Raw genomic sequence first — 19,169 nt, forward strand, 5'->3', positions numbered from 1 at the left:
TTCATCACTCTAACCAAACATAAATGCACATTTTCACTACATATATTTGGAGATATACAAATATTTTTTATTATTAGATAAAAATTTTAGCATAAAACATCTCAATTAATACAAACACACTGGGCTTATCTGTGCATTCCCAGCCATGCACTGTGTCCTTAACATCTGCTAGGTTCCATTTAGGTTATTATTGTCCATATGGTATGGCCGTGAAAGAATGACAGATCAGTGATGTAACTGCCTGCAATAGCTGCTGAGGCTTGCAAACTGTTCACTGAATGAAAGCAAGAGATAAGTGATTATTCAAAATCATGTTACCAAGAACAAATCTCTTCACTGAGCACTAGGTTAATTAATTTTCTACTGTATTAATTATGTAGCTTTGCCTGTGGTGCTCTGCTGCAACTCAGGTGCAAGCTGTCTCACAGATGTAGTAGGCAAGAAGAACTTAGCAAGGGAAGAATTCTAAATAAATGTAAAAAACTGCTTTTTGATGTGGGGAGATGTTGCAGTTACAAACCTCTGATGCCAAACTGCTGAATAAAGCTGTGATAGGACTGCAGCTTTTGAGTACATGAGAGTAGAGATGATGTTACATTAATTTCTGATATCCTGGAACCTGAACATGTGGTGTCAGTTGCAACACTGTTTTTCCCTTTAGCTCTGGGTCTTGAAAGTATTTACAGAATTCCTTGGCTAATAATTTACTATGCAAATGAAGTATTTTCCTTTAAATGTATCCCTTTCTAAGTTCAGTGATGTGTCTTTTTTTCTTTTGTAGTTATTAGATTGGGTCAGGAGTTTTTTGAAGCAAAAATCATGACACTCAACACCAGTCTGTCAAAGCCCTTTCCTTATTTGGCAAAAGAACATGGCAATTTTAGCAGAAGAAATCTCTCAAGTGCCATGAGAAATTTCTGGTTAAAACCAAAGAGAATGAGAGATATCCTTTACCTTGGCATTGCTGGACTGCTAGAAAAATGTATTTGCCCAGAGCCTGTGGTTTCAGCTAGACAGAGTGGCCTTCTGCACATAGGTCTTGTCTGTCCCTGTCCCTACCCGTGAGAGGATTGGATATTTTGAGCTTGATTACCTTTGCTTTCCAGAAGGTTTTGACTTCATCTTAATGAAGAATGGCAACATCAGGAAAAAAAAAAAAGAAAAAACCAATCAAACCCCAAAAAGCCCACTTCACTTTTTTGCAAAATAGGTAAACAACTTAAGTTCCACTACCTGGAAATGCAGAAATAGGAAAAGTATGTGGATTACCTCTTTGAAAACCTTTCTCAACTATATGCACTTGATATGACCTCCAATTCATCTCTTTTCCAGCTAAATCATCCTGAGCATCTCAGTCTTTTTTTGTATCTTTGAAACTTTTGCTCTTGTTGCACTCCTAATGGACTGAACAAGACTTCACTTCAGGTGAAATTTTAGTGCACTGATTAAATATAATGAAACTATAATCCACTTCCTTTTTTATTTTTCATTTTTTAATAATTTTTACCATCTTTTTAACAATCTCTCTGTTGTGCTATTCACAGAAAGGGAAGATATTTTTTCCTAAATCAGTACAAATAGCATAGGACTCAGTACTCTGAGCAAAGCATTTCCTCCAATGTACATTAATTCACATTCATCAGTGTTAAATGTCATCTGCCGTTAAGTCATCTGTATAATTAGCTTTGATAACACATTCTGAAGTTCTGGCCAATTTACTTTAATTTTGTTTAAACAAAATAACATCTACATTAGTAAATGCTGACACTTCCCACTCCTTTTCCTATCTCTTGATGGATCTTACCAATGTGAAAATTTTCTTAGCGCTAACCTGTCAGTTTTACCACTCTGTCTGTAGTTTGTGTGTTCCTCTCGTCTTCTAAGGGATATTCTAAAAATGAGCATTTGGACAATCAACTATCCTAAGCTGGATAACTGTTTATCAATAAGTTGACAAAAAATCACTTTGATCAGCATCATACTGGTAGATTAAACCATGGCCGTTCACGCTAATTTTATCACTTCTTTGGAAGAGTATTTTGACGTCTTTCTCTAAGGCCATTTACGAACCCATCTCAAGGTGCAGAGGTTGCCCACCAGGAGAATCTCCATGTGTGCAGTCCTACCCACAGTCTCTGGAAGGAAGGATCTACCTGCACCCGTACATGAGGAGGGCCAGGGCTCTCAGGGGGCCCATAGGTGCAATGACCCCCCAAGTCTTTGGGACAGGGCTAAGCTTGGAGCTGCAGAGAGGGGCCTGCCAGCTGGTGGAAAAAGGAAAGGGGCCCTGGAAGGATGGCAAGCTCCCAGGCTGGCCTCTGGAGACCTTCACCTGGCTGTCATGACATCATGTTGCTCTTGCCTTGGGCAAAAAGTATTCCTTCTCTGATGCTTTCTGTAGCTATGCACCTGGCAACTTAGTTACACCCATCAGAGGAGTCGTGAAAAGTAATCACAAAAGTTAACTTACGTGTATTGAAGATGAAAAGTATAAATTTCAAACCAGCCTCCAGATTTACATGGAGCAGCATGTCTGGTAACGTGTTGATACAAAACCTTTACAAAGGGAATGGTAAAAAAAGCCTAAAATCTCTGTTCCTGAACTCACCAGAATGTACTGGTTTATTCTTCTGGCGATAGTGAAACACGGTGTGCAGGAAGTTAGGACAGAGTAATTCAAAAGAATTGCATAATACAACATATGATGCTGAAAAGATTTAACAGATTTACAAATCCAAAGCCCAGAAGCAGTTCCACTTTGATGCTAGAGGCTAGCTTTCCATTACAGCAAAATAAATTGATCTGACCTACATGTAACAGTTAATTTAAATATAAAATATGGAGTCTTTGAAAAATTGCTTGCTTTTCACCTCTCACAGTTTAAACCAGCTGGAAATAGCAGATTCATTTATGTTATGTTACTATCTTTTGTTAAGGATTGCTTCAAGTTAAAAATTTTGTTAACCAGTAGAGCTAACAAAATGCCTGCAGATGATTAGATAACGGATCTATCTAATAGCATTAATAGTTTATTGTCCTCGCTCTTCCAAATGCTTTTTACAAATTGGAGTTAACAATCCCCAAAACTTAAACTGAGTTATTATGTTTTGGATGCAAGGAAACACACATTCCCAGATTAGTTTATTTTTGTTTTGATTTTGTTTTTCACAAACTCAAGGAGTTGTGTTTTTGCAAGACCATAACATGCCCTACTTGAACATGTTTTGTCTTGAATCAGATATGCAAGCATGCATGGAAAGCTCGTATTTCAGCCAGTGATCACTTGCACAGTGGCCTGTGGTAATTTTGCAAGTACTTAGCAATGACCTCAATTATTTCAACATTCTGGTTATTGTTTGGGACAGCAGCCAGTAAACAGTGTAAAGTGCTGAACAACGAAGAATGGTTTTGTTGCTGTTGAGGAGCCTGAATTCAAAGCTAATAGACACAGAAAGTTGAGCAATGCCTCCAAAAGCAAAACAGTTTGCAGGAAACTGAGCATGGTCCTGTTCTTCCAAGGCCTGTTACAGTCTGCGTAGTTCCTCCTGCTGGTTGCTGGCTCACAGAGCTGATCAGAAACCGTACTTCGATCCCACAGGAATGCTGGTTATTTCAATCCCTGTTGTTCTTAGACAAAAAAAGTTGAAAACAGTATCTCTTGGTTTGGTTTTTTTTGGTTTGTTTTTGTTTTGTTTTTGGTTTTGTTTCCCAGAATTTAAATTCTCAACATTTTCTTTATCTCAAAAGGACTATTGCTACCTAGTGTCTGTCTTCTATTTCCCAATTTTGGATCATGCAAATTTCTAATCATGGGGATCTTCAGGCCATGCTAAATATGAATAAGAGAGATTGTGATGCAGCTAGGGATGATGTTAATCATGGGCCAGCTGGTCATCGTTCAGGAGGTTGAAGTAGTGCCTAAGGCTAAAGAGTTGAGAGCTTGCTTTGGGTTAAGAAAATGGAGCAGAGCTGTGGATGCCTCATACAAGCCAAGGAGAAGTTGTAAGGAACAGCCTGGCATGAAGGAAGGAGTGAAGGGGGAGGCAGTGAGCATCTAGGATAATCTAGAAGTCTCATGTTTGGCCACTCCAGATGTACACTTTCACAATTAATCTCATACATTTAAAGTTCTCAAATGCAATGGGGTTTTTAAGCGAGAAGTGTCACAGCCCTTGATGCAAGAAAGTAGTTTTCCAGGCAGAGCATACAGCAACTGGAATATATGCCTCTACCACTTCTCCCACAAAATGTGGCTGTTTTCTTAGCAGGGCCCCAGGAAGTATGAACAGCACAGAGATGCCAGTCACTACCTCCAGCAGAGCAGTTTCAGCAAGAACTATCAACAGAGTTACCTTTACTCTGCACGTCTCCATCCACTTGCCTGTGAGCTCATCTTTTACTAGAGGGTGTTACAGATTTGGTATTTAGACAGAAAAAAAAGGGGAAGCCTGCATTTCATGAAGGATTTCAGGTGAGAATCCATATGCCTGCGCCACTAGCCCTGAACTCCTGCATGCGGTGTGCAGAGTGTGGAGTAACACGTGTTAAGTAATAGTGAGCCTCAGAGCAGACTACAGCTAGCACCGGGGGAGATTTAATTTATTGTTCAGTGGAATGAATGCTATTGTGCAGCGACAGCTGGTGCACTGAATGACATGCAGTGACTGCTTGACTGACTCACAACAGTAATACTCAGAGAAGTTTACACATCAGTCTGTCTTGGGGGAATGCAGAAAAGAGGCATCTGAAAAAAGCAGGCTCCACTGTCTTTTCTAGCTCAGGTCTGGCTCATGAGCCACTTGTCTTTGATGCTGGACAGACAGGTACATTTTGAAAAAGTGAAATATTCATGTGCTAAAGTGCAGCAGACTTTCCCTCTAGCTTTAATTCTGTTTTATTCCAATAGGTTTTTCTCCATCTCCTCTCATTGCTCAAACTACAGAACCAATGAATATGAACAGGTAAAATGAGTGCATACTTCACGCTGTAAGATAGTCAGCCCATTTACGCTGCAGATTCCATTCCACAGAGACATTTTTGCTACCTAAGTGCTGGTATCTGGAATATTTGTGTATCATCTTATGTCACAGAGGCCACTATTGTTCTCTGCACAAATTGTAAAAGGCTTAACCTTGGACATATGTTTTCCTGATATGTACCTATTTTACATACCAGTGGAATGGCAAGACAAACTTGACGTCTGCATAGACTCATCTAAGTTTATTTCTAAATGAGGATAGCTAAGTCAGTGCAAAACGGTGAGTCTGGGCTGCAAGGTACATTGCTTTTCTTCTGTGTGGATGGGGATAGAGTACATGCAGTATGTTTCAAAGCAAAATTGATAAAACCATTCCCATGCCCTCATTTTACATAAATAGTCTTTATTCTGTACAGGGAAACAGGTATATTTCTGATTTAGAGGTGATGCAGAGGACTTGGGTAATTAACCTCATTATATTGTTCATAAATGGCCTTAAAAGCACGTGTGATAGCAAGGTAGGGTGAGCTTGTAAAGCTTGGAGTTAGCTGCACTCAGGGTTGCACCTGAGTGACTGTCAACACCATTTCCACCTTTCTGCTGTATTAATCCATGGGGCAAAAGCAGTTTATGTGTTCTAAGTTGTGATGAAGCAACATTGCATTCCTGATCATTGGCTTCTGTAGAGAGATAAAAGCTGGAGCTGTTGCACTGCAGCCAGTACAAGTAAATGTTGCAATCAGATTGAGGCCAGTAGAAGGCACATGTATGTAGCAGTAGCCTTGTACTACAGTCCTCGCTCTCTCCTGCCTGTTGAACTGTTGTGCCTTTTTTCTTCCTGTAAGCTGTATTGAATTTAAAAAGAAAAGATGCAAAATGGTCTGGAAAAGGCAGCAGCCAGTGAGTTGAACAGTGAACACCTTCAAGTTTAATTTTGATCACTTCCAGGTTACTGCTGGGAACTGTATGGAGGGGGGCAGGGCAATCCAGAGCACCTAAACCAAGCAGATCACATATTTGATGGGAGTATTTGCTTGTAAATAATGCTAGACATTTTTGAGGAGTTCTTGTGAACACCAACCATCTCAAATGCCTTTGGGGGCTGCAAGAGGATTGCCTCACTCTATGCTCTCATTTAACTTTAAGGAAAGTTTGATATTTCAAATTAGCAGCAGTGTTTCCACTGTTCAGTGTCAGAATGACACTGTTTTGTTTTCAGTTGGTGGAAGAGCTTGGTTCCTAACAGAAGTGGTACTTTTCTGCTTGCATGTGCCCAGAAAAGTTGTTGCATTCTTTTAAGTAGCCAAGGAAACCATCCTCAAAATGAACAGGAATAATTCAGGGTCTCTTCCTCGTGTCTACCAGCTGCACTTTGCTTGCCTAAAGACAGTTCTTCCCTATTTTCTCTGTTTTGGACTTTCATTTTACAAAACACATGGGCATTGAGTTTGCCTCCATAATAAGACCTAGCAGAATTGACTGAATTTGCAGAAATTTGGTTCATTATGGAATCAATTATGTGAAAAACTCAGTAAAAAAGAGCCATCATAGGACCCTCATCATGACAAATGTGGCATAACTTCTAAAAGGGGAGAAATTTTACTTCATTCATGCCAGTATAATTGGCAGCAAAAGTCTGCATAATATGGAAAGAAAGTTCATCTTTTGACTTCTGCATAGCTTTATCATTCTGCAAACAAGTGATGTTGGTTCTTTTGAAAAGGAGTTGCAAGCATTTCATTTGTGCACAGATTTCTCCTGATGAACTGTAAATTTTGTTTACGTAATTTTCTATCTATTTCAATTATGCTGAGATATAGTGCTGAAGTTCCCAAACAATTATCCATTTATTCCACACTTCTCATTGCTTGGGGTTTTCTAAAGCGAATATCGAAATGCCTTCAGGAGAGGTACATTTTCTGCCCAGCTAACCTCACACTCATCAGCATCATGCAGATGTCTTAAGAAAATGCTTTTAATGGGCTTGGCTCTTACATCTGAGATGCTTTCTTCTCCTCCACCTTCTTTTGTTTTAAATCCTTCAGCTACAATATGTAACTGAACAGCATGATAACAATGTAGAGAAATAATACCAATGTAGAGAAAGGTAAACAAATGTAGATGAACATCCAGCCAAAAACATTTTGGAGGACAATGTACTATGGTTTATGCTATGATTTGTATTGCAGGCTACTGACAGTTTGACAGATTATATATATCCACACATTTTAAGGCAGCAATCTCTAAAAAATTGTTAGAAAAGCAAATTTTTTCCACCATCTGAGTAGGGTCTGATGGTAACTTTGGGGTAGTTTTCAGATAGTGCAGGCAGTTTGGACTTCTAAACAGAGATAGCCAGAGTATAATCCAGGACTCCGGTTGCCTTTTTAAAACCCCCTCTAAACTCTTTCCACAGCAGAAAGCAAACTGGTGATGACAATGCCTGAAGGCAATCTGCTGGCCGTAAAAAGCAGGATCATTATTTAAGGTGCATACAGCAACAAAAGGTAGTGCCTGTTCCTGATGCTGTTCAGCTCCACCAGCTGCTTTCCAGCTGGTGTGGAGTGGCAATGCAGCAGAGCTGTGTGCTGGTGGGTGCACTGGTGGGCTGCACTGGCCTGTCTGTGTTTTCACCTCTGAATCCCTACTGACAGCTCTGGCCAGCTGACACAGCTGCAGCAAAGGGGTTTGGTACTTGGGACACCTTCCTTTGTTGCTTTTGTCTGCTTGCCCCCTTCCTTTTCTGGTCCTTGGATATCGTCAGCTGACTCTGGTAGTGTTCCTCCACTGGCACTCCTCTCACCCCACCTTATGATCCCACTACTTCTGCAGTATATCACAGTTACTAAAGACCATGCTTTGTGAGACAAATTGAAAGGTGTAAGTCTGGTAGACACAAAATATATTGCTACAGAAAAATTATATTTACCCAAAGCCTGCAAATATCTGCAGAGAGAAAGAGTTTGGTATTGCTCTTTAAGATTGCCCTTTTAGATTAGCGTGTGCCAATATGTCCACCTTATTGGCTGGTGACTAAGGCATGCTTTATATTCAAGGTGGAAGAAAAATGCATGAGAAGGGGTCTTTATCATCTATGTTTGCTCATCTCTAAGTTCATTTGCAATGTATAAGATGAAGCAAAGATGCTTTTTTAGAAAAAATGTTTATGCAAAATTAAGCTTAAGTGACCAAAATAGGATTTCAAAGCTACAAAGCAAACTTGAAATTAAGCAGATTTCAGTTTGCTGGTTAGTTGTGGAATTTGTAATTCAAACTTCAGATTGTAGTTTACAGAACTCATTTAATCGGTTGATACAAAGAAAAATCCACCACTTCATGTGAATTCTTTAAGTATTCATAGTCATTCAGTCTTGAAAGATGTAACTGTAAATGATGTTCTGAACTTTTTTCGGAAACAGAAAGTCACCGAAAACTTCCGAGCCTAACACCCCAGCCACCCTGCAGCCGCCTGGCTCCACCAAGCGGCTTGGGGCTTTGACTGTGGTAGAGAGTCTCCACCTGCTGGCTCCCTTCCCAGGCAGCAGCGGAATCCGGGCACAACCCTCGGCTCTGGCTGCAGCGTGGTGGGGTCCGTGGAGTGGCCACGGAGGTCAAGAGCTGGGACTCAGTAGCAGTCTGGGGGGTGGCTGTGAATAAATCAGGGACGTCTCCATCTACTTACCTCATGAAGCGCCCCACAAAATCCTTGGTCTGCCTGGCCCTGTGAAACATTTGATTCAGTAAAAAAGCAGTATTTTAGAAAGGACACACATTCTTCACTGCTAGCCACAGGTAAGAGTATAATGTCTTCTAACATGAACATTGGAAAATAGGCTTTTCTGTTAGAAATGTTTAGACAAAATGAGAACAGAGTGTTTCAGAGGCCTCTGTGGCTACAGCTTTTTTATCTCAGGTCCCCTGAGACTGCTGGTCTGTAAATGCTCCATTCCATTTCACTCCATCATTTACCCCTTATTGTTTATCACTAGCCTAGAGAGAAGACTTTCTAGGATTTGCTCGTAGAGGACTGTGCCCCATGGTTTTTATGATCACACTTACACTGTACTCTTAAATTTTAGGCTTGTTTAATGGGATATACAAGGCAAGTGGGTGACCTGCTTTGACTCTTGCTGAAGGCTTTTGTAACCTATGCTGAAGGGCTCAGCTCATAGAGAGCTGGGGAAATACAAGCTGGGAATACAATTGGCAGTGGCTTTTATTGCTATCAAAAGGGAAGAGGGTTACCAACACAGAGATCAGCTATGACAGGCACCACGGGAGATGTAGGCTCTGCATTTGGAAAGTTTAGTAGTCTACTACCCACACCATAAGAATGGGTGAAATCCAGAGACTAGAGTGAGAAGAGGCACATAAGGTTGCCAGATAAGCTTTTTGGTTATTTGTATGTGTAGATATGGGTATTACCTGTGGTGAATTCAATGACATCCTGCTTTCTGAATCTCATTTTGTCAGATCTTGGGAGATAAAGCATTTACTACAGCTAGACAAGGACACTGGGACTTTCTATTGCTTCTAAACTCTGTCACAATACTGGTATACAATCATAATATGACAGTCTTTTCCTAAGTGATTTAACAGTGAAGAGACTACCTTCATCCATATTTAAAATAAACTGGTGGCTACTGCAATTTCCCAGCTATTTCGTGAAACAGTCAACTGTATCTCATTGCTGTTGGTTTCTTTTAGCTTCCTCGGTCTCTTTGCCACTGACAGGCACTGTTTCAGAAAAGTAAATAACATCTCACTGTAAATGAATACTTTTCATTCATCTGCCTGAATTAAGAGCAAGCAATGTGGGAGAAATCAGCATCACTGAATATGCATACAGGGGAAAATGCATTTAAAAAGAATATTGCATTTTATTAGCAATATTTTCTGCCTATTTTATACTGCAAGAACAAAATACAGGTTAATATTTGAGCTTTTCTGCCATCTAGTGTCAGAAAGTTGGTTATGGCGCCATGACTATGGTTCTGTTGCTAGGCTTTTCTTCTGTGACCTTTGTGATCAAGGACTACTCCAGTATTGATTTGCTTTGAATATTTGATCTAAAGGGAATGAGAGAGTAAACCTTAAATTTATTCACCAAATTTTGCCAGCCTGTATGCAATTCTGCTTTTTTTCTGAGGAACTAAAGTATACACAAGGAGGGGTGACCACTGAGGTCAAGAGAAGCTAGGTGAGGAAAGAGAGGTTACGAGTCTCTGAGATACTGAACATCTGTAGGCAATCCTGGGTTGGTAGTCCTCAGCACTTCTCAGATTGTGTCCCATAGATTTATTTAGGCTTTCCAGGTGTCTCACTTGATATCTGGGATGCTACCTTTCAAAAACTCTCAAAACTGGAACCTCAAAGGGCTATACATACAACTGTGTCTGAAAACCCAAACCTGATCTATATCAAGAGAGACAGTCAAATGAGTAGGAACCTCTGAAGAGGGGGCACTTTAAATACTGTTACACCATGATCCTAGACTGTTTTCTTTCGTGTTACAAATTTGGGAATGTGGCGAGTGAAGGAAGAAAAAACTGGCCTGTTCCACTTTGGCCTTTTATCGTGATCCTAGTACAGTCTTCATCAGTTATGCCATGATATGCCTCATGTCTTAAAGATTAAAAGGGACATTCCCGTTACCTCCCAACAGTCTTATTACACGGAACTATAAAAGTATCTGGAAGAAACTAGAATGTGAAATCTACGTACAATCTTGACCAACAGAGGTAAAGAAAGACAGTGCTTTACGGACATGTGTAATTTGGCATTATGCATTAAAGTGGGAACTTACATAGCACCAGAAACTTCATTGAACTTGTTTTTCTTCAGCATTTTTACCAAATAGTTACTATTTTTCTGTGAGAACCTTACAAACAGAAAAAATCAGGGCCTGGGTACAGCTTTTCATGTCAGATACAGTGTTGTTTTTCATAAAAAAGGAATTTCTTCTGTTAAAGGTCTCTGAAGCATGAAATGATGCTGATGTATTGGCTGATTCCTAAAGGCAGTAGTTGCATGACACATTTCAGGCTGACCTTCTACCATGGCATGACTAGCTGTTTGTTATTCCTTATCCTCATCATGTCTTAAGAAATTCACACCTTTCTCCACAATGTCTGTGTCAACATCTTTAAGTGTTGAAACCCATTACTGCTGTTTGCTTGTAGGTACCTGTTGCAGTTGGAGGCAAATGCTTTCCAAGGTCACAAACCAAGGTATTTAGCTTGAGGAATGACAAATGATGAGGAAAAGTGGGTAGCCAGAAGGAAATCAGGTATCTTGGCATGAAACTCATAATAATACAGCGTCTTGGTGCATTTTGTGCATGCACTTTCTGTTGCCATTACTCTGAGGTATAAATCCCATAGAAAAAAGCTGATGTTAAGTATGCTTCAAAGACGAGAACACTACTAAGTGCTTGTGTGTCTGAGAAAAGCATGTAGGAAAGGAAAGGATGTTCGTCCCACATAAATACGCTACAGTTGCCTGGTATTTAGGGTATGAGCTGCAGTGAAGTCATTCATGTCACTGAGACATTTTAGGAGTCCGTACTAAACATTTTTCTACTGGTTGGATAAAAATGAGGTAGTACATGGGAGGGAGGGTCTTATTACAAAGGATAAATCCTTGAGAACATTTGGTCCCTTCTACCAAACCCAAAACATAAATGGTACATTATTAGTCATTTTGTTGATTGGAACTTTCTTATTAATCTGAATGCATTGTCATTTACAGAAAACCTAGTAATAATGCTAGCAGCAGAGCTTGAGCCTGCCTCACATGGCTTCCAGAAAACATCCATTCTCTTTCCCTGTTTCCAGAAGCTGTAATGGCTGCATCAGTGCTCTAGGAGGATCTCTATTTCTCAGCTGATAATATCTCAGCAGTGATTTTTTTTCTCAGGCTACTTTCTGAAATACAGCTGACTGAGCAGGGTGTGATTCAGGTTCCCAGAAAAAAATGTGTCTTCCCAGCAGTAATTACATTTCTAGGTACTGCCAGACACTACAGAACTGTTGTGAGAACATGAAGTCAGGGAACACAGCATCTGCTCAGCACAATATTTTCTAACCACGTTGCTTTCAGATATCTCTATTCTCATTCTTCACTGTAGCTCAGCTATTTCACATCTCTATCCATACTTCCAGATATACGTTTTTAAAGCCTACAAAATGTCCTTGTTTTGATTGAATGAAAATATTTATATTGTCTTGATGTTTCTATGTTGAATATCCAGTAGATTGTTTTAAAAAATCTCATCTATCCCCCTTCTTACAGTAGATCTTAATTCCTTTTGCAGTTCGTATAAAAACAGAGAGTATTTAAAAATTATCCTTGTTCTAGTCAGATCTTCATTTTAGGTTGGAAAGTTGACATGAATTCTGTTTTATTCTTTGTATTATGGAAATGAATTTTTCCTAGCTGAAAAATATTTTAAACATTTTTCACTCCTAAGGCACAGAAGCCCCACTGCAAAAATGTTTGTCATAGAACTGGTGGTTAGCTTTGTACATTATTTTGTTGTTGATGTAGACCCAACAGTAAAATAATATTTGACAAATGACGAGATACCGTAGTGCCAAAGTAAGGCTCTTCAGCAGGTATCTGATAGAGCAAGAGATCAAAGGTCCTCTTTGGCTAGCTACCCTATTCTTTTTAACACAAGTTCATGAGAGTTAGATGACAAAATGGTTGATCTCCACTCTGCCAGATACTCTGGCTGTGTGGGAGGAATCCAGAAGTAATACAGAGCTTCTGTGTAAAAATGTCCGGAATGGAAAACACTAATTGTCATCAACACTGGAGAGGCACAGAGGACTCTGTAAAATCACGAAAGGAAGAGCTTGACAGCCATATACAAGTTTCAGCTTGTGTAGGAAACAGCTTGAAGTCCTAAGCAATTCATTATAACTTGTTTAAAAACTTTTCTGCTCACATTGTTTTCTGACAAAAAACGAGGAAATTAGCTGAAATGGACATTTCTGCAGGAGATACTAATGGGAAGGTCTATGTAGGGGAAAACAATCGAAATGAGCAATTCAATATTTTGATGTTCACCAGCTCTTTCATGTTTTGGTAGAAACTGAAGCACTTTGAAAAACACGGATAACATTACATTTCTGACATGAAGAAAAGGGAGAAATGGAATTGCTGTACTGTGCATTGCTCTTCAAGCTGGAGCTGCAGCTGGCCACTAGAAAGGCTGAGACATGGCAGGCTGGTTCTCCTTCCTAGACCTTGGGTAGCTGCAATAAGCTGTGGGAGACCCCATGGAAGAGGAGTCACAAAGTCTGAAACCAGATTTATAATTTGGTTAAATAACAGAGCCTAATTTGGAAGTAACCCCTCTTAACAGGCTCTTTATTGCTAAAGATATGAAAGATCAACAACATCATCCCCTAACCCCTGCCTTACTTCAGTGGATCAAGGAGCTGTTTTGTCATCTCATGTATTCTAAATCCATTCAGTTGTTTCTTTTCCATCCATTTGGAGCTTTGCTCCGAACTATGAATGTCAGCCTACATTTCCTGAGGAAATACAGAGCAGGTGGTAGGTTTGGTATGGTCTTTCCTTTCAGTTGCATTAATATTACTTTTGATGAGATTCTCTAACCTAAGATTACAACTTTGACAGTAGAAAATCTGTATGGGATTTTGTTCTTTGCCTCTGTTCTTGCTGTTGTTAGGTCATTTCAATGTATCAATGATCTTGTTTTGTTAACTATTTAATTTATCAAAAGAAAGAAGATGTAGAGAGCCGTACCTTTCAATGGCTCAAGCAAGGTCCTTGGCAGAGCTGATGTTACAGGCAACATGCTGCTATGGCTCAGGCACTAAGTGATTCCTGCCAGACTCTGAGGTTCCAGATGAATTCTGAGCTCATCCTGCCCCTGGTGCTGCTGTGAAGCCTTCCATGACGTTTGCATTCCTCTTTTCTCAGTTGCTCTCCCTCTTATCACATGGCTTTTCCTATTTTGCACGTTATTCAAGTATTTCTGTGAGATAGGAGGGCTGTGTTGAGATGCACTGCCTGCATATAATACAGTGACATAGAGAAGGTGAAAAGCATAAAGCAGAAGTCTTAGACTAATCTCAGTTTTCTACCTGTGGTGTGAGGGGTCAGCACTGAAGCCCTAATTGTATACTTTGACACTACTAGCTTCTGTTATTGTACTTTCTTGTTGCTTGATAGACCTTGTTTCTGCCTTTAGATATACTTCATGTACCCTGGTAGTGTTTCCCAAGAGTCAGATGTTTAGTGTGCTAATTATTTAGGGCTTTTTCTGTGATTCAAAAAAGTATCCTAGCCTAACGTGTAGCTGAAGACAGTAAGTCAAGCGTCTGGCATATATTTCAGTTCCTACCGGGTGGCCATAAAAATACCGGTCCAGTTTCTTGGCTTCTGCATGAAGAATATGCAGAAAAATGTACACTTCTTGTGGATAGAACTTTTTTCTATATTAAGTTGTTTCCATTTACAAGGATGTGGCTCTCCTGGAGCTGATACCAAGAAAGGAAGAGAGTGAGTAGAATGCTTAGCATAAGAACAGCCACATCTGGCACAACTTTTCATGTCATTTCCATATCAAGCATGCTCTTGTACGGCAGACAATCTGAGAATGGTTACTACCTACCAAGTCTGCCCTGGTTGTCAAACTTCCCTGAGTTCCCAAGACTTCTGATTTTCTGTAGAGATCAAGTTCTTCTACCATCATTCAGATCAGAAATTTTGCCTTTCTTCTCTTTATCCCTTTACACCGAAGTTCCTTTCGAGCTGTGGGTGAAAGGAGAAATGAGAAGGTCAGACTCACAAGCATATATAGGCACTGAACTAGCATTGATTTCAGTAGGGTGTAGATGTCTAAGTAACCCTGTTCCTCCAGTTTTAAATGACAGATGCGTGTTTTTTTCTGGGGGTAAACAATGGTTGCATGTAACATCTTCAAACAAGAAACACTAAATATATCACACCGAAAAGATGGAAGTAGATGAGAAGAGTATCTTGATATGCTGGGGTGCAAGAATAAGGGTCTTACTGAAAAGCAATTGCTCTCATTCTACTTACAAAAGTCCTCTCTGGACCCCAGAGCTTCTGGTATTTCATTGGCAGATAAAAATTCTGGTTTTATGCTTGCATTGTTTGGGTGCTGACATGAGAATATTGGTAAAGATTTGAGAGCAGAAAGTCATATTGGTAACATTGGAAATATTTTCTCAAAGAAAGGTGTTTGAAACAGACTTTGAATTTCCTTAATCTCTTCTGAAAAATTGTTCCATAGCTGGGAAATCTAGGCACAACTTTTACCCTTATTTTGATGCCTTCAAAATTGGTGCAGTTGACAAAGTTGCTACATGATTGCCAATGAGATTGCAAATGAAACACCTGGGCTCTTGCAAAATGGTGAGAAAAGACCTAGGAACCTATTTCTTCTGGCATGTGTTCTATCAAGGGTTTCCCCAGACATGTAGGATGTTTGTTCCCTTTGCTTCTTACAAAAGCAGTACTAATTGTGCTTATCAGAGCATCCAGACTCAGTGTTGTCAAAGGCAACCCCACACATTGCTAGTTTGTAAGTGTGGATTTAGCAAAGGTGCTCCGTAAGGCCAGAAGGACAAGTTGTTGAGATGTCACTGCACACAATGGCTGAACCTACTGCTGCTACAGAGATGCAGAGAGACAGTGAGTGTTTTCAGCTTTGCTTGGTTCACCTCATCTTCCAGCTCCTGATAGGTTTGAACATTGCTGAAGGAAAAAAATTATGTAACAATTTTGAAAGCCTTTTGAGGTCAAGCTTCTACATAAAGAATTAGAAAAAAACCCAGAACTTGCATGAAGTTCTAGCTTATAGCTAGCAGCAAACTCAGAGTTTGCAGCAGTACCCACAAGCATTGCCCTAGATTCTGAACAAGCACCATTTCCACTTACCTCTTCGTACAGTTTTGATGTTTGGATACAGAAGCAGATGACTTGCTGTTTCTACTAGTTGCGTCTCAGCATTCACTTCAAAATTAGTCAGCAGATGCAAGCTATACAAACTATGTTAACAGCTCCTTTTTACGTGGGGTTTTCAAGATATTTTTGTTTAACAGATTATGTCTTTGCCCAGTCTAGCCTTCTCCATTGACACAAAACTACTGATACATTTATGTTTACCACTGTGCATGACACCGCATATATAGGTTCTGTTAAGCCCATGATCTCTGTGTTGCCAGCTTTCTACAGAGATCACATGTAACACATTAGTCCAAACCATGGTCTTGGTAGCAAATATCTTGGTGGGATATGTCCATGAGATGAAAACTCCTTGTTCTCTAACTTGATACGTGGTTTTGTGCTGTAGCATGTCACTCATTCTTTGAATAAAACTAGAGGCACTTCAAAAAATATCTATCTGTAAAATGAGAATAAATACTAGTTTCCCACTTACTGTGAATAAAAAGATCAGTGTCATATAATTCCCTGAAAATTTAAGTTCTAGCTGTAGAATTTTCTGTTGTCTTCAGAAACTTTTTGTGGTTTTACAGCATATCCAGAGATTCAGCAGCATATATAAATGAGAGTTCTGCATAGAATCCTAGAATCATTAGGTTGGAAGAGACCTCTGAGATCATCTAATACAACTGTTGATGTACAACTGTACCACCATGTCCACTAAAGCATGTCCCGAAGTGCCACATCTACATGTTTTTTGCACACCTCCAGGGACAGTGACTCCACCACTTCCCCACAGCCTATTGCAACGTTTGACCGCTCCTTCAGTAACAAAATTTTTCCTAATGTCCAATCTAAACCTCCCCTGGAGAACTTGAGGCCATTTTCTCTTGTCTATTGCTTGTTACTTGGAAGAAGGTACCTCAGCATGTGCCAAACCACAGTGAATTCTACTTAAATAAAAGAAGTTCAAAGAGCCAAGTAATTTATTTGCTGGGAGAGTTCAGACACAGTGGATGCAATACCTTACAAAGAAGAGACTTTTGTCAATCTCGGTTTTCAGCATTTGTTATCTCCATGGAAATGGATAGTATATCTCTTCGTATCCGGATAGCATCTGCAGGCAAAAGACATTCTTCTCAGGAGAATAAATTCTCTATGAAAGCACATCCTCCTAAAGATTAATCTTTAAGGTAGCTGTGATCTCATTCAAAGAACATCTGCACTTCCTGGTGAAATTTGAATATTACTGCATGTACTGTAAAGATACTTCAGAAGTTACCTTCTAAACGGTGTTGGACCTGTCTTGCAGCAATGCATTTGTCACTGTCACTGCCAGGACCTAGGTGCCCTGTGCATGTCCCTGGACTGTATTTCTGTTGTTCTATTTTAACACCTATTCTAATTTTAAATATATCTCAATGAAATACAAGTGTATTATACCAGACCTTTGAAAACATCTCAGTTGATTATTGCTTAATGCTGATGTATTTGTACAGCTGGGTATTTATTAAACAAACAACTGGCATAGTGAAATTTTAAAAGTATAAAATTAATGCCTGAACATCAGATTTTATATTCAGGCACATTAACAGTTCCAGGTTAACTGTCGTAATGTTTCCAGTGACCTTTTTGGTGTGAGGTTTTTTTTTTTTTCTTCTCATTATCTTATTTCTAGAATCTTGCTGATGTTTTTCTTTCCTGTGATTAATTTCTTGTTCTCTTGCACTGAAACTTCAGTTCAGGTAAGACCTTACCAGTCTTTACTCAAAAAAGATACTGGACTAGAATTGCAACTAATTAAATTTATTAATTTCCAGGAAACATTCAACACAATCATTCTTTCTCTTTTGGGTTGGTGAGACTTCAGTAATATCTCAAATAGCCAAATTTTAGGACTTAGTCCTTTCAGTGTTGAATTCTTTGCTAACCCAGGATATCATTTAGCTTATTACCTGTTGCCATTCATTCTGCTCAGTGTTCTGCTAAGAATGGTGAACTTGCTTGATCAGGGGTATGAAAATGTGTGTTGGGCTTTGCATGAATCAAGTATCTACCTGGAGGGCTTTATCACATTCTATTAAATCCTGAATAATCACCCATTTTTCAATTTGCTGTCATTCACTTGTTCAAAATCTCACATTACAGAATAAGCTGACAGTTACCTCAACTTTGTATGTCTGTATTTGTGACTGCAGCTTGTCTTTTGCTGAGTGGGCAAGCACAGCACAGGCAAAAGCTGCCCTCTGTGCACGAGTGTGGTATTATACCCATTCAACAGCTTTAATGGTGGTGGTGTGGAAGAAAACAAGTGTGATGGTTTAGGTGTTGAGGCAAGACCTCCTTGACAGTGTCAGGACACCAGGGGCACCACTCAGCCCTAATGGCTCTGCCTCCTTACCCGTGGGCAAGGCCCCAGCTGCACGGGGTGGCCCCTGGCGGGACATACCCTCTCTAGGCTCCTGGGAGACCTCTCCACCTCCTGAGGTCACACGGGGGGGGTTCTGCCTGAGCCTGGAGGTGCGTGTGGGACAGTGGTCTTGCTGCGGTTGGGTTATGCTACTTTTGGGGCTGGCCCTGGGCAGAGAGGCACTGCGCGGTGCCGGAGGGAGAGGGCGGGCACCAGGCGCTGCTGCGGGGACCCCGAGGAGGGGGTTCTTGAGCGGCTGGAGTGGAGAGGTGTCCATCACTGCATGTTGAGCCTGATGTTATTTTGCCCAGAGCCACCGCGTGTCAGCACAGAACCCAGATGTATGGAGGTGTTTATTTCTGCCTGGGATGGAGGGGACTACAGGAGGTGTTTTGTGGTGAATTTTGCATCGTTGCATCGTTACATGTTGCTGAGACTACCTGGCTTCAAGGCCACGGTCTGTTACAATGACGGGCCCCGGCAGGCTTCCGCTTTTGCTCTTTGCAAGACTCAAACTCAGCATCAGTTGCTGACTCCCTCCCCTCCCCTCCCCTCCCCTCCCCTCCCCTCCCCTCCCCTCCCCTCCCCTCCCCTCCCCTCCCCTCCCGTTCCAATGATTCCATGCTCTAGAGGCTTTGCAATAAAAGTGGCTGTTAAAGGAATATTAACTGCGAGGCAGAAGATGCAAACTCTTGAGGATCTTATTCTGGCTAATGTCATAACAAGCATGATGATGAACTGAGCTGTTTATTGCATCTGTGTGAAAACTTATGTCATTGTAGGTGTCTGCCATAATCATAGTAGTTGTGTATTATAACCTCAACATCTACTGTA

The sequence above is a fragment of the Leptosomus discolor genome, chromosome Z (genome assembly GCF_034619465.1).
Source record: "Leptosomus discolor isolate bLepDis1 chromosome Z, bLepDis1.hap2, whole genome shotgun sequence".
In the NCBI taxonomy this organism is placed as follows: Eukaryota; Metazoa; Chordata; class Aves; order Leptosomiformes; family Leptosomidae; genus Leptosomus; species Leptosomus discolor.